Source organism: Saccopteryx leptura, chromosome 7 (genome assembly GCF_036850995.1).
Source record: "Saccopteryx leptura isolate mSacLep1 chromosome 7, mSacLep1_pri_phased_curated, whole genome shotgun sequence".
Taxonomy (NCBI): domain Eukaryota; kingdom Metazoa; phylum Chordata; class Mammalia; order Chiroptera; family Emballonuridae; genus Saccopteryx; species Saccopteryx leptura.
Window position 1 is genome coordinate 23,870,756 of NC_089509.1, and position 27,508 is coordinate 23,898,263.

Consider the following 27,508-nt stretch of genomic DNA (forward strand, 5'->3'; position numbering starts at 1 on the left):
TATTTTATTTTATTTTTTAGATTCAAATGTTGATAGATATGTATTGCCATTTTATTGCTTATACTTTTGTTCTTTATTTTTTTTCTTCTTCTTCTTCTTAAATACCATTTAACATTTCATATAATATAGGTTTCATGGTGATGAACTCTTTTAGCTCTTTCTCGTCTGAGAAGCTCTCATATGTCCTCTGATTCTAAATGATATCTTTGCTGGGTGGAGTAATTTTGGTTGTAGGTACTTGCTTTTTATAACTGTGAATATTACTTGCCAGTTCCTCTGGCCTGCAAAGTTTCTGTTAAGAAATCAACTGAGAGTCTTATGGAACCCCCTTGTATGTAACTAACTGCTTTTCTCTTCAGCTTTTAAGCTCTCTCTTCATCTTTAACATTTGACATTTTAGTTATGATATATCTTGGTGTGGGCCTTCATGGGTTCATCTTCTTTACGACTGTGTTTTCTGTACTTGTATTTCTATTTCCGTTACCTAGTGAGGAAAATTTTCTGCCATTATTTTTTCAAATATGTCTTCAATTTCTTATTCTCTCCCTTCTCCTTTTGGCACCCCATGATGCAGATGTTGGTATGCTTGATGTTGTCTCAGAGGCTCCGTACACTACCCTCATTTTTTCTGTTCTGATTGCATCTACAGTGATCCTATTTCCAAACAAGGTCACATTATTAGGCAGTAGGGTTAGGACCTCAACACAGCTTTCTGTTTTTCAAGAAGGTTGGGTCCCAATTTAACCCATAAAAGTATCATTCACGAGCCATCCCCACCGGCCGCAGTGGGCCATGGAGCCTGAGGTGTGAACTCAGGGGCCGAGCTGAGAGAGCAGTTTCCAATCCCAGCCTCCTTTACCAGCCATGACACTGGGCTGGTCCCTACCTCCTCCTCAGCCATATTGGGGACAAAAATACATACCAACCAGGTTGTTATGAAAGTTAAACAATCAGAAGAGTGTCCCACATGGTGCAGGGACATAGGTGTCCACGTGAACTGTACTAAGTGGCACAGCTGTGGATGAGTGAATGATTAGCTGTGAACCAGGCTCCAGGGTAACATGAGGACACATCTACTGAACAAGCGTTCATGGCAATACCTGTCCAAATGGCCTCTCATAACGAGAAGGGTGACTTTGAAATTGACCATCTCATCACATGAACTGTTTTTTCAGCTCCCTTTTCCCCTCCATGGAGGAAGTCACCCCTAAGGCTGAGTGGACCTTGGTGAAGTGAAGGACTGTGGGGTGGAGGCATCTGGCAGTGCCATAGTGGGGTCCCCGCTGAGGAGCGCCCTGCAGAGGTCCTCACACTGCGTCCAGGTGGCTGAGCACAGAGTGAGGAGTGAGGCTGCTACAGAAGTCATGGCCCATTCAAGAGCCTCCCCCGCCCAGGGAGGAGTTTGCACCTTGTTGAGTGAAAGTCAGAGACTCTGGAAGGTCTTCATAGAGGGAGAGAGGAGCAGGACCAGAGGCTGACCCACCAGGAGCTACAGTGACCATTGCAGTGACTGACCCACACAAGATGGCAGTGGCTCTGACCCGCAGTGGTATTATGGGGTGACATTCAGCATGTGACATTGGCAGGACTTGGGAAACCCAGGAGGTGGGCAGTGAGGACAGGATGAATCCTGGTGTCCTGAGGGACTAGCTGCTCTGTCTTGGAAAAAAGCGCCTGGCCAGGATCTGTGGCCTGTCCCCAGCCCCAGCACAGCCACCTGCCACCATAGCAGCCCCCCAGCAAGATTACTGCTGTGTCTGCACTCCAGTGTGACCTGCACCCTTCCTGGTAGATGACACACATGGGTTGATGCCCCTTCTGGCTGGTGGCAAGTGGGCTATGTAGGGTAGGTGGGCGGGGTCAGGCCCTGGCTTCTGAGGGTTCTTTGATCCACTCCCAGTGACACCAGGAGAAGCCCTAGCCCGACACGGCCTGGGCCATGGGCTCCTCAGGCTGTGCTAACCCATCACAGCCCTCTGCTGGAGGCTCACCCGCTTCCTCCTCGCTCACAGGCTCGGGGATCCTTGCATGTTCCCTGTTGTAGATCCCCCAGGACTGACTGTATGAGGTCATTCGTGGTTACCAACACTGACAGGTGTGCAGGGGTCAGTCTGGAGCTTCCACACCAGGCTGAGTCACCGAGCTCTCTGGGAGGCTCAGCACACAGCCCCGGTCTCCCCTTGGGCAAGGCAAGTGGCTGGGCCACCTGCTCACTTTCTGATCCTCACAGCCTCTCTGGGGCTCTGTCATGCTCTCTTCCTGGCTCTCTCACTCTGGAGACGTGAAAGGCAGGCACGGGACCCTTCTCAATGACCTTTCAATATCTGGAAGTGTCTGCAGGGGAGCCATTTTAATGGGGCTTATAAGAAGAGGAGAAGGGTAGAGGAAAGTTTTGAGCTGGTGAAATAATAATAATGGATTATTGTCTAGGGCCCTGAGAGGGGCTGGAATGGAGCACTGGAGGCAATGTAGGAGATGGCGCTCAGTGAGATGGAACAGACATGAAGGACTGAATGTCACAGAATATGAGCTCTTGGTGGTTTGATGGGGCTCAGGAATTCTTGAGATTTGTTTGGTTACAATGCAACATCTATAGGAAAACACAAGGGAGGATAGATTTGCAACTTGAGTACACTAAGACTCCAAACCCCAAGTTCCTGAGCCCTGGGGTTCAGGCTCATGGAAGTTCCATAGAAAGTCATTCAGTCCCATGTGGGAGGGTGTGGGTCGGCTCCTTCCCTCTCAGGTCCCTGAGTCTGGTGTCCAGTGTGAGGCCATTTCCATCCCTGTCCTGGGAAATCTTATTGAGGTCCTTCCAGGGCCCTCCAGGCCCGACGCCCAGAGAGCAGAAGATGTTACTGTGTGGCAAGTGACTGAACAGGGGCTTTCCCCCCTGACTGCCCTCCGTGGTTCTTCTCCTGGGCCAGGGGAGCAGTCTTGGGGTCTGTGCTGGCTCACTGTGCCCGTGCTCACAGCACTAGGAAGACTCAACTCTACAGGCTCTTGCTTCTTGATCAATACTCTTTACCGCTTCTGTTGCCCTACAGCCCTTGGTCAAGGATAACGAGAGATGAGCATCACTATTCCTGCTCATTCTACAGGATTCCTGAGACTGACATGGCCCAGGCTCCCAAGCTCAGGGACTGGCTGAGCCCTTTGACCCACCCATGGAAGTGCGACTGGGAGAGGGTGGCTGTGCCCAGTGAGGAGGAGACATAGCAGATCACCAGCCCCAAAGCATACAGGCAGGCCAGCCGGGATGCTGTCCATGGCCCCCAGGTGGGGAGGAACCCTGGCTGATCCAGGCTTTGCCCTGGTTCTGCCCCAGTACTGCCTCTGACAGTCCCTATCCAGCCCTGGGTCTGCTTATGTCTACAGTGCCCACTGTCATGATGGAGGCAGGGCTAGAACTCTCTGCTTATGAGGTCACAAAGATGAAGCCTGAGGTAACAGAGGCAGACACGCATAGTCCAGACCCCACTGTGGGCAGGAGTCTCACTCTGTATCTAGTGTGATGAAGAGAAAGCAAGCGTCCCGTTTTTCTGCTCTCCCCAGACCTCCCACTTCCCGTCCCCCTCTCACTTGCCTCCCTCCCTCCTGCAGGGAGCCCTGCCTTGAGCCGGCCCCCACTGCAGGCCCTGGGCCTTGGCCTGGCCCCGCTCCTGCTCCCCCGTTGGGACCATCCAAGACCCATCCTTTCACCAGGGGGCCCAAGCCTCCCTTGGCTGCTCCTAAAGGCTGCCGCCTCCGTGCGTCCTCCGTGCTGCCCAACTTCCCTTACCCTCCCTATCCCCCTTCCCCTCCTTCCATCCCCCCAGCCCACCCGGCCTCCCTCTCTGTCCCCCAGCCTACCTTTGTCCCGCGCCCCCCTCCTCGCCCTCGTCTGCGCTCCAGGCCCCTGGGCAGAGTACAGCTCTCCATCCCCTCCTCCTCTCCTGCTGCCTACCTAGAACTTCTCACCATCTATCCCCTCTTGGAACATCCTACAAACTGTCCCCCAGCCGATACCTTTGTCCCGCTCCCCCCTCCTGGCCCTCGCCCCCCTCCTGGCCCTCGTCTGCCCTCCAGGCCCCTGGGCAGAGCACAGCTCTCCATCCCCTCCTCCTCTGCTGCTGCCCCGTTAAAACTTCCCGTCATCTCTCCTCTGTTGGGCCACCCTGAACACTGTCTCGCAGGAAGGGAGACCCTGCGAGTGGGGACCCCAACCTCTCACAGTACCATCAGCCAGGCCCCTGCTGACTGCCGGGAGAAGATCATGATGGGCAGCAGCCTCAGGTAATCCCGGGGCCCACCAGAGACACAGGATACCCCTTTCCAGAGCCTCCCCAGGAGACAGTGACTAGGGGTCCTTCGGGAAGCATAGGGCAGCCTGGGTGGGGGCGGAGCCACATTGTGGGAGAAGAGGTGAAGCCCTGCTGTAGGGCGTTGGGGCATGGAGGCTGGGGGAGGGCTGGGACCCCCATGGGGCAAAGCACCTTGTTCACATGGTCATGGGAGCTCAGTGGGAAGTTGCTGAACTCTATAGGTGTGGCTGACCATCAGCCTCCAGCCAGACCAAGGCCCTGTTTTTTTAGCCTCCCGGGGGCAGCCCTATACTTCAGGGGCTTATGAGCCTCAGTTGCAGCTGGAGGTGATGTCTATCTGGAGGGGCCTCTCTGAGGGGCCTCAGGGCCCCCACACCCTCTTTCCTTCCCTTCCCTGCAGGAAGCGAGACAGCCTGAGCTACTCCGGCTTCCCAGACTGGAAGAAAGCAAGCAAAGTGCCCAGTGCCCAGCAATCAGTGAACTCAAGTTCAAATATCTCTGTTGGCCCGGCCGGGCCTGACAACCTCAGATTGGACGGGCAAAAGGTGGTACTGTGTGCCCGTAAGAAGGTATGTCTTGGAAGTGCTGACAGAGTGGAGGGTGGGACCCTAAGACCTCACAAACCACACAGATTTCCAGGGGGACATCCTGGGCTGACTCTCCTGACCACAGGCTGGTGTGCTCAGGGGACAGAATCACACTATTATTTTATCCCTGTAGACATCTCGGTTTTGATGACTGTCTTCTTGTAAAGTCATGGCCTGAAGACACAGCCTGCCCCTGGGCCCCTCCCCCAGGAGGCACAACATTTTAGGCCCAGAGGACCACGATGCTTCCAGGTGATGGTCTTCATTCAAGGGAATGCAGCCTGCCAGGAAGCCCTAACACTCAGCACTGCTTTCTAAAGCCAAGAGCCTGGGTGTTGACTGGCAGGGTTGGAAGGAGCCTGCACAGACCCTCCTCCCTCCCTGCATCTGCTCTGCGGGGAGATCCTGCACAGACCCTCCTCCCTACCTGCATCTGCTCTGCGGGGAGATCCTGCACAGACCCTCCTCCCTACCTGCATCTGCTCTGCGGGGAGATCCTGCACAGACCCCTCCTCCCTACCTGCATCTGCTCTGCGCGGAGATCCTGCACAGACCCTCCTCTCTCCCTGCATCTGCTCTGCGGGGAGATCCTGCACAGACCCTCCTCTCTCCCTGCATCTGCTCTGCGGGGAGATCCTGCACAGACCCTCCTCCCTCCCTGCATCTGCTCTGGAGGGAGATCCTGCACAGACCCTCCTCCCTCCCTGCATCTGCTCTGCGGGGAGATCCTGCACAGACCCTCCTCCCTCCCTGCATCTGCTCTGCGGGGAGATCCTGCACAGACCCTCCTCCCTCCCTGCATCTGCTCTGCGGGGAGATCCTGCACAGACCCTCCTCTCTCCCTGCATCTGCTCTGCAGGGAGATCCTGCACAGACCCCTCCTCCCTCCCTGCATCTGCTCTGCAGGGAGATCCTGCACAGACCCTCCTCCCTCCCTGCATCTGCTCTGCGCGGAGATCCTGCACAGACCCTCCTCTCTCCCTGCATCTGCTCTGCGGGGAGATCCTGCACAGACCCCTCCTCCCTACCTGCATCTGCTCTGCGCGGAGATCCTGCACAGACCCTCCTCTCTCCCTGCATCTGCTCTGCGGGGAGATCCTGCACAGACCCTCCTCCCTCCCTGCATCTGCTCTGCGGGGAGATCCTGCACAGACCCTCCTCCCTCCCTGCATCTGCTCTGCGGGGAGATCCTGCACAGACCCTCCTCCCTCCCTGCATCTGCTCTGCGGGGAGATCCTGCACAGACCCTCCTCCCTCCCTGCATCTGCTCTGCGGGGAGATCCTGCACAGACCCTCCTCCCTCCCTGCATCTGCTCTGCGCGGAGATCCTGCACAGACCCTCCTCTCTCCCTGCATCTGCTCTGCAGGGAGATCCTGCACAGACCCCTCCTCCCTCCCTGCATCTGCTCTGCAGGGAGATCCTGCACAGACCCTCCTCCCTCCCTGCATCTGCTCTGGAGGGAGATCCTGCACAGACCCTCCTCTCTCCCTGCATCTGCTCTGCGGGGAGATCCTGCACAGACCCCTCCTCCCTCCCTGCATCTGCTCTGCAGGGAGATCCTGCACAGACCCTCCTCCCTCCCTGCATCTGCTCTGCGGGGAGATCCTGCACAGACCCTCCTCTCTCCCTGCATCTGCTCTGCGGGGAGATCCTGCACAGACCCCTCCTCTCTCCCTGCATCTGCTCTGCGGGGAGATCCTGCACAGACCCCTCCTCCCTCCCTGCATCTGCTCTGCGGGGAGATCCTGCACAGACCCTCCTCCCTCCCTGCATCTGCTCTGCGGGGAGATCCTGCACAGACCCTCCTCCCTCCCTGCATCTGCTCTGCAGGGAGATCCTGCACAGACCCCTCCTCCCTCCCTGCATCTGCTCTGAGGGGAGATCCTGCACAGACCCCTCCTCCCTCCCTGCATCTGCTCTGCGGGGAGATCCTGCACAGACCCTCCTCTCTCCCTGCATCTGCTCTGCGGGGAGATCCTGCACAGACCCCTCCTCCCTCCCTGCATCTGCTCTGGAGGGAGATCCTACCTTAAGTGGAGCCTCTCCTGGGCCCTGGGCTGGGCTCAGGCCAAAGCCGAGTAGGAACCTGCTTCCGGACTCTCCAGCTTTTGCAGGCCCAGCTTGGCAGGACCTCATGGGTGCCACCCAGACTGAGGGTGGGTGGGGAGGGCTGCCTCGGCGCTGCAGCCTGTGTGCTGTCTGGGAGAAAGGAGAGTCATCGCCTGATCCTGCTCAGGACAAGGTCTGCTAGGCCCATGATGCCCAACTGTTACACTTATTCTTTCACCTACTTTTGACCCCCTAATATCTCCTGTTCATTCTGTCTCTACACACACACAGACACACACACACACACACACACACACACACTCACACACACTATATCTTTGTCTATCTTAGACCGCACACTTTTCTGTAACCTTAGTCTCTCTTCTTGTTGGGGTTAATGAACACTGTGGGACAGTATCACTGCTGAAAGCCACAGACAGTTTTGATTTGGGGTTGAGAAGCCCTTTATTTTCTTGCTCAATGATCTAGAAGTTACCTCTAAGAATGCCTGTGGGTTTATTTGAGTGAAGCCTTGATTTCTGTGGCCCAGGAGACCCGGGCAGCCTGGAAGGCACAGGCCATCTTTTCAGGACAAGAGAAGTAGATCATGTTTATGAATAACATCTTGGGCCACACCCACAGTTTAGGGCTTGAAAACTTCTCTACAAAATATCTGGGGTTTCGAGTAGCCTTATTCTTGAAGAACTCCCCTTGTCTTCGTGACCTGTGGGCTCCGAGAATCACCAGTTTCTCAGACAAGACTGATGAAGGACTGACCTGTGCAAGGTCAACCCAAGAATGGAAACCAATGATCGAGCTCTATTGTTTCTTAAAACAATAGAAAACACTTGTTAAAATATACCTCATGGAATAAAAGGGCAAATATCAGAGTGTGGTCAGACTCAACCATATTATAATCATCTTTATACAGAAACATAACTTTGATTATATTTTATAATAAATAAACATTATTAAATGATCTTTGAAGTTAATTAATAAATTTAAAAAATATTTTAAAATTATTTTTTGTTTTTCAATTATAGTTGACATACAATATTAGTTTCCTTTGCACACCCAGTGATTAGACATTATATAACTTACTAAGTGATCATCCTGATAAGTCTCATACCAATCTGATACCATTCATAGTTATGAGAGTATTATTCTTTTCCATGCCGCACTTTACATCCATACCCATGACTGTGCTGTAACAACCAATTTGTACTTCTTCCTCTTTTTCCTCTTCTTCTTCTTCTTCTTCTTCTTCTTCTTCTTCATTTTTTTTTTGATTAAGTGAAAGACAGGGAGATAGAGAGACTCTGACATGTGCCCTGACTGGGTTCCAACCTGGAAGTCCCCTACAGGTTGATACTGTGACCATCTGGGGCCACTGCTTGACAACCGAGCTTGACAACTGAGCTATTTTAGCGCTTGAGGAGAAGTCATGGAGCCATCCTCAGTTCTGGGGCCAAGTTGCTTGAATCATTTAGAGCCATGGCTGTGGGAGGGAAAGAGACAGAGAGATAGAGAGAGAGAGAGAGAGAAAGGGGAAAGAGAGAGAATGAGGAAGGGTGGGGAAGCAGATGGTCGCTTCTCCTCTGTGCCCTGGCTGAGAATCTAACCCCGTAATTCCACACGCCGGGCTGATGCTCTACCCTGAGCCAACTGGCCAGAGCCCAATTTGTGCTTCTTAATCTCTTCACCTTTTTCATCCATTTTCCCAATGCTCTTCCCTTCTAGTAACTGTAAAAATGATGTCTATGAGTGTTTCTGTTCTGTCTGGTTGTTTGTTTATTTTGTTTTTCAGATTCAATTGTAGATAAATATGCATTTATTGCCATTTTACTGTTAATATTTTTAGCTTTATTTTTTGTCTTCTTCTTAAAGAAGACCTTTGAACATTTCATATAGTACTGGTTTGGTAATGATAAAATCTTTCAGCTTTTTCTTATCTAGGAAGCTCTTTGTACATCCTTGAATCTGAAGGCTAGCTTTGCTAGGTAGAGTAATCTTGGTTGTAGGTGCTTGCTATCATCATTTTGACTATTTCTTGCCACTCCCTTCTGGCCTGCAAAGTTTCTGTTGAGAAGTCAATTGACAGCCTATGGGAGCTCTCCTGTAGGTAACTAAAAGCTTTTCTCTTGCTGTTTTTAAGATTCTCTTGTTAACTTTTTGCATTTTAATTATGTGTCTTGGTTTTGGGCCACTTTGGATTCATCCTATTTGGTTATCTCTGTGCTTCCTGTATTTGTATATCTATTTCCTTTACCAAGTGAGGGAAGTTTTCTGACATTTATTTTTCAAATAGGTTTTCAATTTCTTGTTCTCTCTCTTCTCCTTGAAGCAGCCCCATGATGTGAATGTTGGTACACCTTAAGTTGTCACAGAAGCTCCTTGGACTCATTTTTATTTTTTATTTATTTAATTTTTTTTAACCTGAGTCCTAGCCTTAGCCCTGTCTAGAGTGGGTAAAGAATGGGACCTTTTCTTTTTTCTTTTTTTTTAGATTTTATTTTGTTGATTTAGATAGAAGAGACAGAGACAAGGAAAAAGGCAGGGAGAAGGAGGAAGGGGAAGCACCACTTCACAATTGCTTCTCATATGTGCCTTGACTGGGCAAGCCAAGGGTCTTGAACCAGCAACCTCAGCGTTCCAAGTTGACACCTTGTCCACAGGGCCACCTCAAGTCAGGCCTTGGACGCATTTTAAAAAAAAATTTTTCTGCTGTTATGATTGTGTGCTTTTTGCTTCCTTATCTTCCAAATTGCTGATGTGATTCTCAGTTTGATCACTCTATTGTTTATTCACTGTAAATTATTCTCCATTTCAGTTAGTGTATTCTTCATTTCTGACTGGTTTATTAAAATGGTTTCTATGTCTTTTTTTTATGCTTATTATTTCTTTGTTGAAGTTCTCACTAGTTCCCTGAGTGTCCTTATAACAATTATTTTGAGCTCTCTAGTAGTTTGCTTGTCTCCATTTTTTAAACTCTTTTTCTGGAGATTTCTCCTGTTCTTTCGTTTGGGACATGTTTCTTTGTCTGTGTATTTTATCTGCTTCCTTGTGTCTAGAGCTCAACCACAATCCCCACTGGTTTTTACAACCAGACGTTATGAGGATCTTTCTTTCTGACCCTGGAACTTTGGGCTGAGGACTAGTGTGCGGCTAGGAGCCTTCAGCCTTCAGGGAGCATGTCAACAGGCAAGATATTACTCCTGATTTCAAAGTGCTACATGTGAATGTGGGATCAGTCCATTCAACATCATCGACGTGGCTTCTTCTTTAATTCCCTAGTTGTCGAACTTCTATTTAGCCAAATTTTTTTAAATTTAATTTTATTTTATTTATTCATTTTAGAGAGGAGGGAGAGAGGGAGAAAGAAAGAGAGAGAGAGAGAGGGAGAGACAGAGAGAGAGGAGAGAGAGAAGGAAGGAGGAGCTGGAAGCATCAACTCCCATATGTGCCTTGACCAGGCAAGCCCAGGGTTTCAAACCAGCGACCTCAGCATTTCCAGGTCGATGCTTTATCCACTGCACCACCACAGGTCAGGCCTATTCAGCCAAATTTTAAGCAGTTCAGAATGATAGATATTCTATAGCTTAGTTGTAATTTTTATGTGGTTGTGTGAGGATGCAAGTACAGATATACCTATGCCACCATCTTGTCAGAAAGTTCATAAATATATGTAACATATATATAAATATATTACATAAAAATATATATGTATGCATGTATAATATTATATATGCATATATATCACAACAATATATATTACTTGTTTAGTATAAATAGATCCATGAATGCCCAATGCATAAAAGTTTAGTGAGCCAAGATCAATATTTGCTTTTATAATTAGTAGTACAAGGGATATTGGTCATTTTCAAAGCAGTACTCTTCACTGAAACAAAGTTGTTTTTGTTTTTTTTTATTTTCAAATATAAGTATGTAAGATTTTATTCAAGCAACAGGCATGTTCCTGGAGTCCGCAAACAGAGTGGGCTTATAGTTGTCGGACTCTCCGCCCCTCTGCCCTCCCTGTCTACTCTGGAGGGAGTGTTTACTATATTTATTTTTTAGCTACTTGAAAGTGAATGTAAGTGATGATATATCAAGTTCTAAACTTGTAGTAGAAATTTGCATTTTCTCACCCCTGGTAGTTTGGAAAGCTTAACTTTCTCTGCATTTGTTTCAGGGGTAAGTATTAAAATGTGTCTTTTACTTTAAATTTAATACACACACAGATAAAATTGGCTTAACTTTTGAGACATTGGACCCATAATAAAAGAAAACAATCTAGAAGTCATTAAATAAAAACACTTTCTATGGGAAATTTTTTAAATACTGATCTTCAGGAATGAGTATGATAATTGTTTGCTTTTTGTTTTTGTTTTTTAGGAATGCTTAGTAATGTGTCAAACACATTTTATGCTCCCAAAAGCACCTGTTTTCCATGCAGTGAAACTGACTTAAAACAAATCTGAGAAAGAAATATGTTTCTGTTTATAGGTTTGAGTACTTATGGCAACCTTCACTTGCCATAATCCTTGGGAGATGTTGAATTTAATATACCATATAAACTTAACAGCAACATTTTTTTCTCTTTCCTTCTGGTGTTTAAAAAGAAAGTATTTTCCTTTCCCCCATTCTTAAACCCAAGATACTATACAGGAATGACTTCTCATTTAACTGTGATTTATATCTTACCTGACACCAGTAGTTTATTCAAGTTAAAAAACTATGCATTTATATATATTTTAAATGAAGGTGGTATTTGAAATTATTTTATCACTTAAATTATTTTCTGTGATCTTTAAACACCATCAATGTTTGCTTTATTCCTTATTGCAAAATGACTGAGGTTATGTAACATCGATCATTTCCTCTTATAAATATTTTAAAATGAAATCTGGAGTGAAAATGCAGGGCTTAGTGTAAGTACTGCTTCAGTAGAGAAAATTCACGGTGAGGAATGATGGGATCAGCAAGAGAAAGGTTTGCAGCTTCTGGTGAAGTGGAGCATCCATATAAAGAAAACATCGGCTACAATGAGGAGGAATGGGTTCTCTGATGGCATGCCTCATTGTTTTCCCGGTACTTCTGTCTAGTAAGCACACCATCCCTGGTTGAACAGGTGTCCTATGCAGTAGAACCTTGTAAGAGCTGTAACTGGACTGGTCCTAGCAATTGTCAGTTTAGGTGGGTGTATCATCTCTGGAGATTTCAGAAGCCATACATAAGCCCTCCTTTCTCCTTATATTGTTATGAAAACCAGTCACCGTTCCTGTAATGAATCTTGTTACTTATTTGGAGAGTATAGTGTATCCATATCTTTGGTGTATTGAGACACTAAACAAATAGCAAAAATGTCTTATCCTTTCTAAGACAAATTGAAGCCATGTCAAGATCCATTTCTCCCAAAGTAAGCTCATGAAAGCAGACACCGTTATGTGGATGCAGTGCTCAGAGACAACCATGTTGTGAAAGGGAGACATCTTCAGCCACCACCAGCACCTGCCCCCTGAACCCTCATGACCTCTCGAATGGCTCCCTTGGTTATTGTGTCCAATGACAGGAATCGGCTGCTTTAGGAAAGTAGGGATAGAAGTGATTTGGGGGGGAAAGCCAGAGTGCAAGAAGTTTCAAAGCCAAATCCAGAGTTTTCAAAGAAGCATTATAAAATGCATTAAGTGTTCTAATCTTGTTCCTGACACCAGCAATCCTTTACTAAGAAGTTCGAGAAAGTAACATGAGTGAATATGGCAAAGTTCCTTCCATTTTATCCTTCCAGTTTTACCTTTTATAGGAGATAAGACACAAGTTTAGGTGAAAATCTCTCAAATGCAAATTCAAGCCAGCACCCCTTTCCCGAGCCCCAGAACTAAATGAGCACATGGTTGTCTGACCTGCAGCTCACTGCCAGCTCTGCAGTATTGATTCAAGATGCATGGTCCATAGTTTCTAATTAGCTAAGATTACAGGCAGATCTCTTAACTTTTTATATATCTCCACTATATGAAAAATGGGGAAAATAATTCTATTTCCTCATTCTTTTGTCATTATTAAAGAAAAATATAACGTAAAAACCATTTAGCACATTACCTGACACACAAAGGGCTTGACTAACCAATGAAGTCAGTATCTCTCTCTGCCCTCCCACGATGTACCATTATTCTGTGTCCTTTTCTCTTTTTTTGGTTCCATTCAAAGAGCCCTTTGTTTGCACTTAATTTCCCCTCACTTACGACTTCCTCTCTGATTTCAAGCTCAATTCAGTTAACTTCTAGTATCTTTCAGCTCCTGGCTCAATGAACACTGCTCAGCTGAGTCTTCCTTGACTCTCTAAACTAGCTCAGTTCTTTGGTTATTCTCAAATAGAGCTGACTGTTTTTCTTTGGAGTCAAAATCTTAGTGTGTTTGTTCCTTTTACATGTTATTAAATCCCATGAAGTGAGAACAGTATATATTTTTGCCATCATTTTATTTACAATGCCTGGAAATCTGTTTGACCCATAGCAGGAGCTCCACAAAATACATTTTAACTAAATAGAATCAATTTGATGAATGCTTCACTTTCAAGCCCTTGTTTATTATTATCTTTCAGGAAGCTTTACTTACTAAAAACCATAATGATCATTAATATTATCTTATCTGTTTTATTCAGATTATTTTCATAAATACCTTTAGAATATTATATGAACTTCCTCTATGATATCAGCATCTAAATTAAACATCTTTCTTTCCATTTTATTTCTTGTCTTATTCCTAATAATGTACAGTTCCCTATTGGCAAAGTTGATCATTCATTCATTCATTCATGCAATCATTTATTCATGGATTTTAAATGTGTCAGACATAGTCCTAGAAGACGGGATAAAAATCTTGTTTCATTGCCTGGCCTGTGGTGGAGCAGTGGATAGAGTGTCAAGCTGGAATGCTGAGGTTGCCAGTTCAAAACCCTGGGCTTGCCTGGCAAAGGCACATATATACAAGCAATCAATGAATAATTAAAATGAAGCAACTATGACTTGATCCATAAGTACAATATTTAAAAAAAAAAGTGTTTTATTGTTGTTGCTTACTGTTTGTTTGTGGGATGGGAGTAGACATGTTAATATAACAAAGGTAGTAAAGCACAATATAAATAGGTAAGCTTAATGACAATTGTCCACCCAAGAATTTATGGGTGGTGTAGGTCCTCGTGTAGGCCAGGAGCCCACGCTGCAAGTCTGAGAGGCTGTTGCTCTCATTGAGGCTGACTGCGGTCCTGATCTGGAGTTCAGTGTGCTGTTGCTGGAGAATGAGGCTGAAGCATCTGAGGTGCTATAAAGTCACAAGGTTGGTGTGCATTTCCTACCCAGTTGGACACTAGGTTGGAAATGAAGAGAGAGATGAGAAACTGGGACACAGACTGAGGGCAACAGAGAAATGGTATATTAGGAAGTTTTTGCGAGGTTCAACCTCAGAGACCATGGGAAAGCCATCCAGAGGCAGATTAAGGTTGGTTGAGGCCCCCAGTGCAGAAGAAAATATTGGGCCCCTTAAAAAAAAAGAGGGAAAATAAAAATACATGTTAACCATATTTTTAAATAAATAAAAATATTATGTACTATTAATATTAAAATTGTACATATGAAACCAAACTTGGTGTCATTAGAAAAAAATGTAAAGTTGAGGTTTTGCGGGCCCTTCAGAAGTCGGGGCCCAGCGTGCAGCCTGGGGAACCTGCCGTTAAATCAGCCCTGGATCCATCCCAAGGAGTTGTGAGTTCTTATAAGTTTACAATTTCTTGAGTAGAAACAGTTCTGAGTATTGTAGGTAAGAATCCCATCCCTTCCACGCTCTCCTCTATCTGGCAGGATACCACAAAGGCCAATTCATTTATGCCTTTGTCCCATGTCTTTATGCTCTCTGTCCAGTTCCTCATCCTCACACCCCAGAAATTAGCCTGTCTCTTCCCTCATACCCATCAGCCTTTTTTCTAAGAACCTTTACTTTGAGGGACCTTCCCCAATCACCCTATTTAAAATAACACCCTCCAAAGGCAGATTGTACCTTTCTTTCCACCTTTACCCCTCTTTTTCACAGAAAATGATTACCATCTGACACATATAGGTATTCATATAATTATCACTTGCCTGCTATTGCTACATGATAATATTCGTAGGTCTTTATCTTTTGCTGTACCTTCAATTCCTAGAACAACACTGGACACATAGTAGGTACTCAAAAAAAAATATTAGTTGTAGGGATAATCCTTGCTGATAATTTCTGGGGGGGGGGGGCAAAGATTACAGATCCCTGCAAAATGTTTGAAAATAAAACAACACAGAACTACCTTGAAGAAGTATACACCAAGTTGACAGAGGACGGGGAAGGGTACTGCACAGGGACTGCTTAGAGGTGTTTAGGGTGAAAATAAAGGTATAAGATTGAGGGACTTCATGAATTTGGAGAACATAGAAAGGTTTGTTCTAGTCCAGGGTTTTCTTGGGGCCCAAGACAGGCTGCCCCCAAATATCTCACAATGATACATATTGATTGCCTTGAATTAAAGTTACTTGACGAGCAACCAGTGCCAGAAAGGCATGTTGATCCTCCCTTGTCTCCGTGGATGCAGCAAATACCTCTCCCACGTGGAAGATGTTCACCTGTACCTGGAAGACACCTCTTACCTCTAAACAACTTAGAACAAAATCATCGATACAGTTGTCCCTCGCCATATTGCGGTTCACTTTTCACAGTCTCATTGTATCACAGATTTTTTGCTATATTGTGGGATTTTGTGGTATATAGGTATTTTTATATATTTATTATTTTAATTATTTTTGCAGTAAGATAAGCATTTTCTAGCCAAAAAAAATCGAAAACAATATAAAAATATAAAAAATAGTAATTAAAACATATTAAAAGAATATTAAGCCAAAATAAAAAACATACAGCAGATGAGTAGACAGACTCACATGTATGGACATGCAGCACCTGACCACCTGACGAAGCGCCGAGGAAGGGACGCCTGCAGGGGAGCCGTCACGCTCTCCTGGCTGCGCAGTGCCTTCATCTCATCGTCATCCCCTTCATCGTCGTCAGTACTGCTCAGCTAGTGCATCATCTTCATCGTTCAAGGAGTAGCATAGTCTCTGCTGAGTATCCATATAGAATTTTATATGTTGTTCAAATTACGTAAGTTGAAGAGTGTAGAAAGTGTTTAAGAGCATAGGAAGTGTTTATAAAGTGTGGGGAAGGTTAATAACAGTGTGGGAAAGGTTTGTAAGAGTGTGGAGAAGGTTTATAAAACCTTAAAATATATATAAATAATATATATTTATATTATTTTCGCCTATTGCGGGGGGTTCTGGACCCTAACCCCCACAATTGACAAGGACCACTGTATAATTAAGTCTCATGCCTCTTTCGTAACTCTCTGCTTGTTTAGATTCCTCACTAATGAATACCCAATCTAAAAAATTTCTTTTTAATGAATATTACTTTTCTTTGTCTTGTCAATTTCTCACAGATTTATTATTTCTTTGTTTAAAAGACATTAAAAATGTCTTGTTTGATCATTTTTTGAGCCTCATTTTATGATCTGAGCATCACTGTGATTCTCTGATGTGCACTTATTAAACTGCATTTTTTTCTTTTGTTAATTTAATCTTATGTCAATTTTATTATTGTATTATTAGTCCAGTCACAAAAGCTAAAAACAGACGGGGAAGAGTCTCCCCTACCATGGTGTCTGCCAGGCCTCCCTAGTCAGAAGCCAAAGTCTGCCATGACAGTGGGGACTGGGAGGTCCTGTCACTGTTGTGGATTAGACTTACTGCTGAATTCTACTCCACCAGAAAAAGCACACTACCACTTGGTTCCAAACCTCCTATAAGTGAAAACCAAAAATAATGCTGCTATGAAATAATTCAATGTTATATTTAAAACTTTGAAATATACTAGGTAATGAAAAGAATGCTTTCCTTGCCTCTCTTTGACCCGCTTTATCCCAAAAGAGAATAAACTTTCTGCTCTTTAGACTATCAGTGAGCATAATAGAGAAGAAGTCTCCATCATCTTTCCACCGCCTCCCAGGGTCGGCTCCCAGGTACTCTCTGGTCAGACAGTGGTATCTGGTTTGCTCCTGCAGAAGGTACATAAAAAGCTACAAATATTAGGATTTCCTAATTGGTGAAGGAGAATAAGACACTTGCCTTCTTAGTGGTCCTTTGTGTGCATTTATGCTTGATTGCTATACCATCTTTGTTCATTTATTTGTGTGTGTTCAATTATTTACCTGAATTCATGACTTTGGTTTTCTTGAAATTCTAATTGAACTAGTTGATTAAAAAGAAAAAAAGTCCTGTGCTCTTTTTATTTATAAATGCCATAGGGAATACATCTTCTTGTTCCATAATGGGTGTTTATTAGAAATTGAGAAGATGGGTCTTGTTTTATTTAGCAGCCTGATACAGAGAAACCCTGAGAGTAACTGGGGTGTATTTAATGATGAGACATAAGCGTGTTTTCTGTTACAAATTACAAGCACCCACACTTAGTACTCAGTGCCAAACTTCATTGAAAAATTTAATCAAATCTTCATTGTCTGTGATCTGTTCTAAACTGCAGAAGTACGGGGGCAATACGTGCTGTCTTTGTTAAGCCACTGCTTCTAAAGTGCCAGCACCCTATGCCATGCCTCTTGACACTATATATATTGACTTCTGAAAACCATAAATTGGGAGATAATGATCTCCATTAATCAATGGGGAAAATTATAGGGAACTTTTTGCTATACTTCAGGGACAGTGAGACATTAAACAGTATAGTTTGAAGAGAGTGGGTGTCATCGACGTTCAGTGACATCATCAGATCAGAGTCTGTGTGAAAGTGTGAGTAGGTAAACATGTGATTAATTCTAGACAGGTGAAGAGGATGGAGAGTTCATGTTTTATTTTCATCATCATGTTTACTGCTAGAAGGACTCAAAATTTACGCTTCCTAGCTCAGCCCCTTTTATTTTGCTACTCTTGGATTCCTTTTTGCTGTTAGGCAGCAGACAGTAATAATAGCATATTGTTCTTTGTTGGCAAGATTGTACACTTTTTACTTCATTAATAGGATAGAGATAAAATATAAATTCAAGATTCAAAGATAAAATGGTCATAATTTTCTCCTTTTCAAAAAATATACTTTATAGCTTTCATTCTCATTTATGACAAGATATATTTTGATAATCATTGGTCTTTAGACTTATAAAGGACTTTAAAGAATATCCAGTTTCATGTTTGCTGAATAATAGTGCCATTAGATGTTTCTTTAAAAATAATCATTTTTATTTTCAAATATGTTTGCGGAAGGCCAGAGTCCAACCCTCTTTAGAGATTAGCAGTGTTAATTCATAAAGTTGCAAAAAGTGGTATAAAAGGTTTTTGTCATTGTTGAAATCAATATTTTACTATATTATTTAAATGTGGAAACACTTTTCAACATTCACAATGTATTAGCATTTTTTCTTTTTTGTAGTTTTCTTAAGTGAGAAGTGGGAGACAGACAGACAGACTCCTGCTTTGCCCCACCGGGATCCACTCAGTATGACCACCATGGGGCGATGCTCTGCCCATTTGGGGTGTTGCTCTGTTGCAACCGAAGCCATTCTAGTACCTGAGGCAGACGCCATGGAGCCATCCTCAGCACTCAGGCCAACTTTGCACCAGTAGAGCCTTGGCTAAGGGAGGGGGAAAGAGAGATAGAGAGAAAGGAGGGGGAGGAGAGTAGAGAAGCAGATGGGTGCCTCTTCTATGTTCCCTCACCGGGAATCGAACCTGGGACTTCTAAATGCTGGGCTGATGCTCTACCGCTGAGCCAACTGGCCAGGGTCACACTTTTTTGGGGGGTGGGGAGGGAGAGAAACAGAGATGAGAAATTTCGACTCATACTTGCTTGCTTTTCAAACATGCCTTGACCTGGGCTCAAGCCCAGCCAGTGACCCCTGGCTCAAGCTAGCCACCTTTGGCATTATGTTAATGATCTCTCACTCCTGGCACTCAAGCCAGTAACCTCGTGGATTTTGAGCCTCAGACTTCAGTGTCCCAGGTCAAGTTCTATCCACTGGGACAACAGCAGTCAGACTGTATTAACAACCGTTGGAGAAAGCTTTTAAACATAACATTGTACTAAGGAGGAAAGTGCATCCCCTGGAGGAGAATCAGTGAAAGTAATGAGTTGAGTTGAATAGTGCAGCCAAGTCTATGATGAGGTTCTCTCCATTATACCGCAGTATTATTTACCCATAATTCAACTTGATTCTGCAGCAGAGAGAGAAATTGTTATTCTGCACATAGTAATTTATTAAAATAGTTATATCCAACATCGGATATAAATTCTATGTAAAATGAACCACTGATACATAAACATAAAAAATTAAATATTCCACTCATCATATTCTAAGACTTAAATTTAAAACCACTAAATAACTAAAAAATTTTAGTTATTGCTCATAGTTTTGTTCTTTGTGATCTCAATGCCAGCTTACTATTCACTGTCAAAAATAACAGAGGTCAAAAAACAGGAGGAAATGAAACTCTTTTAGGTATTATAAGAAACTTCTCTGAGACACAAACCTAAGAGATTAGCACTTAGCAAAAATTAGCAGAAACAATGGTAACTGAGTTCAGTCCTCCCTCAGTATCAACAGGGAATTGGTTCCAGGATCCCTGAGGGTACAAAGATCCAGGATGCTTAAGTTAAACATAACAGTAGTTTCATATAACCCATGGCACAGCCTCCTCTATACTTTAACTCAACTTTAGATTGCTTGTAATACCTAATACAGTGAAAAGACTATATAAGTAGTAGTGATACTATATTATTTTGGAAAAAAAGAACAAGAATAAAAAACCTGTACATATTCAGTATAGATATAACCATCATAGTTATAACTACACAGTATATGTGAGAAACAACATAAATTTCTTTTGCAATATTTTTGAGCCATGGTTGGTTGGGTCCACAGCTGTAGAACCAGAGGATTTGTAGGTAGAAAAGGTCATATTTTATATCTATGAAAAAGTCTCTGAAAAAAAAAATAATTGAGAACATTTATATGAATTTAAAGTAAATCACCTTGGTAAGTAGTCTGTATTTAAGAAACTATAGTTTTAGTAATCTCTTATTATTAAGTGTATCAATGGATACATATTCACCTTAGATGTTTTTGAGTAACATAACATTTAAGTTCAAACTGTGGAATGTGATACAATGGATTATGGATGCATAAAATGGAATGAAATACTAACTTATTCCATAACATAGATGAACCTCCAAAACATTATCTTAAATAAAAGAAGTCAGGCCCTGGCCAGTTGGCTCAGTGGTAGAGCGTCTGCCTAGCATGCGGAGGACCCGGGTTCGATTCCCGGCCAGGGCACACAGGAGAAGCGCCCATTTGCTTCTCCACCCCTCCGCCACGCTTTCCTCTCTGTCTCTCTCTTCCCCTCCCGCAGCCAAGGCTCCATTGGAGCAAAGATGGCCCGGGCGCTGGGGATGGCTCTGTGGCCTCTGCCTCAGGTGCTAGAGTGGCTCTGGTCGCAACATGGCGACACCCAGGATGGGCAAAGCATCGCCCCCTGGTGGGCAGAGTGTCGCCCCATGGTGGGCGTGCCGGATGGATCCCGGTCGGGCGCATGCGGGAGTCTGTCTGACTGTCTCTCCCTGTTTCCAGCTTCAGAAAAATAAAAAAATAAAAAAATAAAAATAAATAAAAAAAATAAAAGAAGTCAGACACTAAACATCACCTATTTTTTTATTCCATTTATATGAAATGTCCAGAATAGATAACTCTGTAGAGACAGAATGCAGATTGGTGTTTTCCAAAAACTGAGGAGAAAAATGTAGGGAAAGATTGCTTAATGAGTAAAGATTTCTGTTTGTGTTATGAAAATGTTTCGAAATTTGATAGTGATGTTGTTTGCATAGCATTGTAAAGGCATAAATGACACTGAATTTTTTGCTTTAAAATGATTGATTTTATGTTATGTGAATGTCACCTCAACTTAAAAAATAGATTGAGTTAAGCATCTGTGCTCTTAGAGTTTTACTCCAAATGTAGCTTCCAACTTCAGGCTGGAAATAACCCCTGCACCTCTTTTGCCTTCCTTGATGTTAAAATAGCATCTTTTTCTTGGCATCTTTCTTTTTTCTGTTTCTTAAACCACATGTCCAATTTGCACAAAAAGATCTTTCATTGAAAAACATTAACAGTGTACTATTTTAAGAACATGGCAAAAACCAAGTTGAGATCCAAATTACATGCATTCTGTGCTTCTCTCTCATTGCTCTTTTTCATATAACCCTAAAATAAATGAGTAAAAATGTGTAATCAGGAACTATAGAGGGAAGACACACATGTAAGAAGCAACCCTTACTTAGGAACCCTAAGGAATGTGAGTGGAGGGTGTAGTTCATTAGCTGCATGGGTCACTAGACGTATTATTCCAGTTGGAGAGAAATGAAAGAACAGGGATTTAGAGGATGCCTGAAGTAAGTAAATAGATTACCTAACAAAAGATCTCCAAAACAGTAAGAAAAAGTTATTTCTTAGAAAAAAAACTTTATTTTAACTTCCAAGGTTTTGTATCAAATTATTGTTGCTTATTGTTTTGAGCTCCAAAAGCTGATACTTTAGTGTATAACATCATCATCATCATCATCATCATCATCTATTTACTTGTTTGTATAATTTATGAATTAATTTATTCACTCATACCTTTTAATACCATTGGGCACTATCCCACCCACAATACCAGCTCGATGTGATGCACTCGTTATATATCTGGTTCTTATAGATCACAGTCTTTTTATAGAATAATTGAAGAAGATCATTTTGGTCATCCCTTTTTCAATTGTGTTCTTTCTGAACTTTCTCCATTGTTGTAATTTCTCTTCTGATATAACCCCTAAAGCAATTTTCTTAAAAAAAATGTAGAAGAGTGGGAGGAAGGCCCAAGTTTAGGAGCAGAAGGCTTGTGCTAGGCACCAGATTTTAGGAGAACTAAAGGCTTCTTCATTTTTAGCAAGCTGAATATCAGTCTACCAAAAACCACTGCTTTTAACGTTATAGTTTGACTAAGACTGCAGTCACAGCAATAGGTGAATCGTGTGTTCTAAGTTCAACTCCGATCCCAATGTGAGAATCCTGCTGCTGTTCTGGGCAGTTCGAATGTAGGTTCCTCTCATGGCTGCAAATGTGAATGTGCTCGGAAGGAAATTCACAGAGTGAGCTCAGTGTAGGCACTTTTTAAATGTACAAGGAGATTATGCTTACAAAGTTTGTTTGTAAAGCAGCTTTTCAGAACTCAGCATGGATTTCTCCATAGAGAGAATATTTAATATCTGTGAGTACTTCCTTAGGCCAATCTGTAGAACTTTCTCAAGCCTTTGGTAACTGAGAAATAATATTAGTATTGCTAATAATATTGGAACAACAGCAAAGAATGCTTGGCAATGCTTGTTGGGAATGAGATGTGGGGTTTTGTGGATTACTTTCATCCCATATTCACCTTACTATCTTTCTTTCTCGTTACAGCATGGTCCTTGGTGAGAAGAGAGACCATGAGTCTGAATTTTACTCCCCCCCCACACACACACACCCAGCTTCACCTCCTGCATCCATGTTTTTAGTTCAGGGACTGACCTCAGTGCCACTGGAAACATTCCTCACTCACTGTCTCATGTCACATCTCCATCTGTCACTGAAAATCATGCTTGCAAGACAATAAGTACTTCTAATACTCTCTGCTATTTGAAGAGTACCTTCTCTAATAGCAATTATTATTAAATTATTACAAAAATATACTCTTTATGGGGAACGAACAGAATTAAAATTAGAAAAATTTTAAACAATTTTTTTACTATAGTCAAAGTTGAATATGTGCATGAATTATTTAAAAGTAATTTAGTTGATGATGAATAGACAAAAATTTTAGTAATCAATAAGTTTTTTTCCATTGATTTGAGAGAGAGAGAGAGAGAAAGAGAGAGAGGAAGAGAGAGAGAGAAGCATGAACTCGTTTTACTTAGTTGTGCACTCATTGATTGCTTCTTGTACATGCCCTGACTGGGATCGAACCTGCAACCTCTGGCATATTGGTTGATGCTTTATCTACTGAACCACCTGGCCAGAGCTCAAAAAGTTTTAATGCTAGTAAGACATTGCATATAGTAAGAACAACAGTTCATTAGAGTAATTTATCCATAGCAACTAAAGATGTTTTCCTTTCATGTCTAAGAAATTTTAATTTAAATTGTTAATGTTCTTTTTGTTTGTTTGTTTTGAGAGAGAGAGAGAGAGAGAGGCAGACAGTCAGACAGGAATGGAGAGAGATGAGAAGTATCTACTCCTAGTTGTTTTTTGGTTTCTTTCTGATAAGTGCCTTGATTTGGGTGCTCCAGTCAACTCAGTGACCTTGCTCAAGCTAGTGACCTTGGTCTTCAAGCCAATGAACATGGGGTCATGTCTATGATCCCATGCTCAAGCCAGCAACTCTGTGCTCAAACTGGAAATCTCAGGGTTTTGAATGTGGGTCCTCAGTGTTCTGAGTTGACACTATTCACTATGCCACCACCTGGTCAGGCTTAATTCACTTGGTTTTGATTACTATCATGGACTCTCATAAAAGAAAGAAAATGATCAAATCTGAAAAGATTCTGCTTTATTATTGTTTCTAATCTGGTTTCAGTGATATTATTAGAAAGGAACTGAGATGATTTTATAAATCCTGTTATGTTGGATTTATTTGCAGTGAAGTATACTTGTCTCTTTTACTGAATATATAATATATATTTCAATATGTTACATAAAACAGAGACTGAATGCTTAATGATTGTAAAATGATAATAATGAAAACAAAAGATGTTGAAATCTTTAGGTTTTAATAGTAATAATAATAATTTAAATAAAATTTAGAGGAATGAAGACTCTATTTTAAAATGTAAGTGTTAAGCTATCAAATGCCTAAAGTCTCTTTTTTCTCTCATGGCATGAAGTGAATATATGCATGTTTTATAAGTTTCATATATATTTGTTTAACATCTAAAAGTCATTACAAGGTATTATGGGAGATACATATGTTCACAGAATCCTTGCTTTCAAGAAACAGAAAATCTAATAAACTATGAATCAGACTTATAAGTTATATTTCAGCAAAAAAAAAAAAAAAGAAAAGAAAAGAAATGAGTGATTAAGTAGTATATAAATATCTAGCATGAAAAATGTTTAAGTAAATCTTGCCATCATATTTTTATAATTTGGGAGAGGCAACAGAATATAGTTTCCCCGTCAGAATGTCTGGGTTCAAATCACAGTTCTGTCCTGCAGAGCTTTGATCTCATCTTTCTAATCTCTACTGTTTCCTTCTATAAACAGGTGATTGAATATTATAATTAATATGGCTACCTATCATAGCCCCTGGCACACAGGCCATGCTCCATAAATATCATTGTTTTCTAACATGAACATCCAATAATTTCAACTTCCAATTGCTTTTTAGTGGAAACCTGCTTTTGGTTTGTGCTTACAGGAAAATACTGCTTTCCTGAGCAGCAAAGTTTCTGCATAAAGAATAACCAAACCCAGCTTTAGTCATACCAAGATGATTTTTGTTGTTGGTGTTTGGTAAAGTTATAAGGACCAATGTAATCAGAAGAAATATTCTATACAAAGACCATTTTTCAGCCTATATTTAGGTATAATGACCCAGGTGTTAACAATTAAAAAATATATTATTCAAACTATGTCCCCATGCTACTATTATTCTTTAATGATAGAATTTTTCAGACATTTTAAGAGACAAATATAAAGCAAGTTCTTAAGAGTAAATTTTAGAATTTCCTTTTTTAAAGCTCAAATAATATGAGAAATCTACTATTCACTATGATGTTAATAGTGATTGTTCTGTTCATCAACAAATTTATAATTCTCATAGCAACTAATCATTATAAAGCATCTGATGATGACAAGAAATCCTAATAATTATGAACTCTCTTGTATGTGGAGAACAACAGTTGGGCTGTGTAACAGTCAAAGAGGGCTGTAATTTAAAACAATATTTTACATTTTTATGCAGTTGAAAATTGTACTTCTTATTTGAAAAAGCACAAAAAAGACTAATTTCTTTGGGTTCATTTTAAATGTGTTTGCTCTCTCATACATTTACTACTGCAATGATCATTTAAAGGGAAAAAAAGATTAAAAGGGATAAGCACCAACATGGGCATATGTTTGCACTGTAACCTTTCTCCACACAATATTCAAACCAGAATAGCCAGTACACCAGTCTAAAATACTGGAAGATCCAGAAAGTCTAATGTGTATAAAGACATTACAAAGTGCTTCCTATAGCACATTTAGGCATTTCTAAATTAACTTAACTGAAGTGACCTTTCATGGAGAATTTATAAATTAAGGAATCTGTAGAGAAAACACAGGAAATTGTATGCATACTTAGTAAAGTCCGCATTTGGTCATACCATAGATGCATTTTTTAGAGTGTTTGCATGGTTTCTTTTATTTTTAAAAGAATTTTTATTGGTATTTTTTTGGAGAGAGAGGAAGGGAGTGAGAGAGACACTGATTTGTTGTTCTACTTATTTATGCATTCATTGGTTGATTCTTGTATGTGCCTTGACCAGGGACTGAACTCACAACCTTGGTGTATTAGGATGATGGTCTAAACAACTGAGCTAACCAACAGGACTTTTATTTATTTATTTTCATTCTAACCACAAATTTTTTTCTTATAGCGACTGATCATATTATTCCAGACTGGAAACGAAGCCCTGCCCAAAAGATCCATATTCTAAATGTCTTCTAAGTCATTTTCTTTGATTTTGTCTTGAGAAGCCACCTTTTTTAATTCCAAAAGTGATTTTTACATTAGAAAAGGCTCTATAATTTCTTCTGCATTTTTAATGTCCAGAGGCTTGAATAAAAGTGCTTTCCATCTTTGAGAACAGAAGTCTCCTTTCATAAATTTTATAGCCTTAAAGAAACACCACAAGTCCTAAACTGCTTGTCTTGACAGTTTCTAGCGCCCCTGACCTCTTTTCTGACTCTCCAAATTAAATACTGTCACTTGCAGCGCTGAGTTGTGTCATCTCTAGCATTGCAGCAACTATAATTGCTGTCTGTAGGCAGGTTTCAAATGAAAAGATTTCCAAAGAAAACTTCTAGTGGCAGCTGACTAAGGAGCTGCTTTGGGGGTGTGGAGACAGAGGGAACGAGGAGGGAAGTTGACTTTGATAGATGCTGGGGAAGCAGCTGCACAGATGCTCAGACCTTCGCTGCTGAAGTTTATAACATTTGGGATAATATCTACAGTTGGACCAGGAGTCATGCTCAGGAACTGTGCAGGTTAGAACTAAGAAGTTATTCCTTATGTAAGGTTGGCATTTAGCACATCCACATAAAAAGTAAGGCATCATTTCTTTGACAAGGAAAATCGTGTGTCTGAGATGTTTAATTAGTGGAGCCATTTCTCTCTAAACCCTGAGTCGGACATGAGTTTATATGAGACCAGGCAAGGCTGGGAGTATTAATTTTAGATGACTTGTGCATTTTTTCAGTAAACCCAAAGCCTGACATTTTTTTGTTTGTTTGTTAATATAACTTAGGGGAAAACAGCATATATTTATTTTATGTTTCTGTGGGACCAAGATGTCTACCTGTATTTACTGAGTTTTTATGCTAGGCTATTTTAAGGTGGAGGAGAAAATTATACTAAAAAAAGAACAGGTTAAATGTCTATCTAATGGGCTGAATATTTCTAATTTGCTTCTTCATTCCCCAATGTCTTTTAATTCCCTAAAGGTTAATGACTACTAAAAATACAAAAGTAAATATTTATTTCTGTTTTCTTTGGATTAAAGAGACCATCTCTAAAGGGTATTTCAAATGCATTTCATACTCAAAAATAATGCTGGATGTGACCTTAAGAAATGCCACGAACGAGAAGGGTAATTTTTTCTGTGTGTTTGTTTATTTATTCACATTCACTGCCAACCAGATTGCTGGCCTTTCTGGTTTAAAAAGACAGTTCAGGGGAATATTCATGATATTTACATTATTATATTAAATATAAATATAATATATATTATATATGTAATATATATTATTGAATTATATAATATATATTACATATATAATTATATCGTTACCTAGAACTAATTACAAATAAAGAAAATAATGTCAGCCCTGGCTGGTTGGCTCAGTGGTAGAGCATCGGCCCACCGTGTGGAAGTCCTGGGTTCTATTCCCAGCCAGGGCACACAGGAGAAGCGCCCATCTGCTCTCCACCCTTCCCCTTCTATCTCTCTCTTCTCCTCCAGCAGCCAAGGCTCCATTGGAGCAAAGTTAGCCCGGTGCTGAGGATGGCTCCATGGCTTCTGCCTCAGGTGCTAGAATGGCTCCAATTGCAGCAGAGCAATGCCCCAGAGGGGCTGAGCATTGCCCCCTCTGTGGGCGTGCAGGGTGGATCTCAGTCCGGCGCATGCGGGAGTCTGTCTGTCTGCCTGTCTCTCCTCTG

General features: G+C 42.2%; 2 non-coding genes across 2 annotated transcripts; both read left to right on the forward strand.

The window, feature by feature from the left end:
- The first annotated feature begins 20,279 nt into the window (after positions 1 to 20,279).
- On the forward strand, positions 20,280 to 20,355 carry TRNAA-AGC (transfer RNA alanine (anticodon AGC)). Its single transcript has one exon. It is a non-coding gene; the product is annotated as a tRNA-Ala (tRNA).
- A 6,819-nt stretch (positions 20,356 to 27,174) lies between these two features.
- On the forward strand, positions 27,175 to 27,250 carry TRNAG-ACC (transfer RNA glycine (anticodon ACC)). Its single transcript has one exon. It is a non-coding gene; the product is annotated as a tRNA-Gly (tRNA).
- The last annotated feature ends 258 nt before the right edge of the window (positions 27,251 to 27,508 follow it).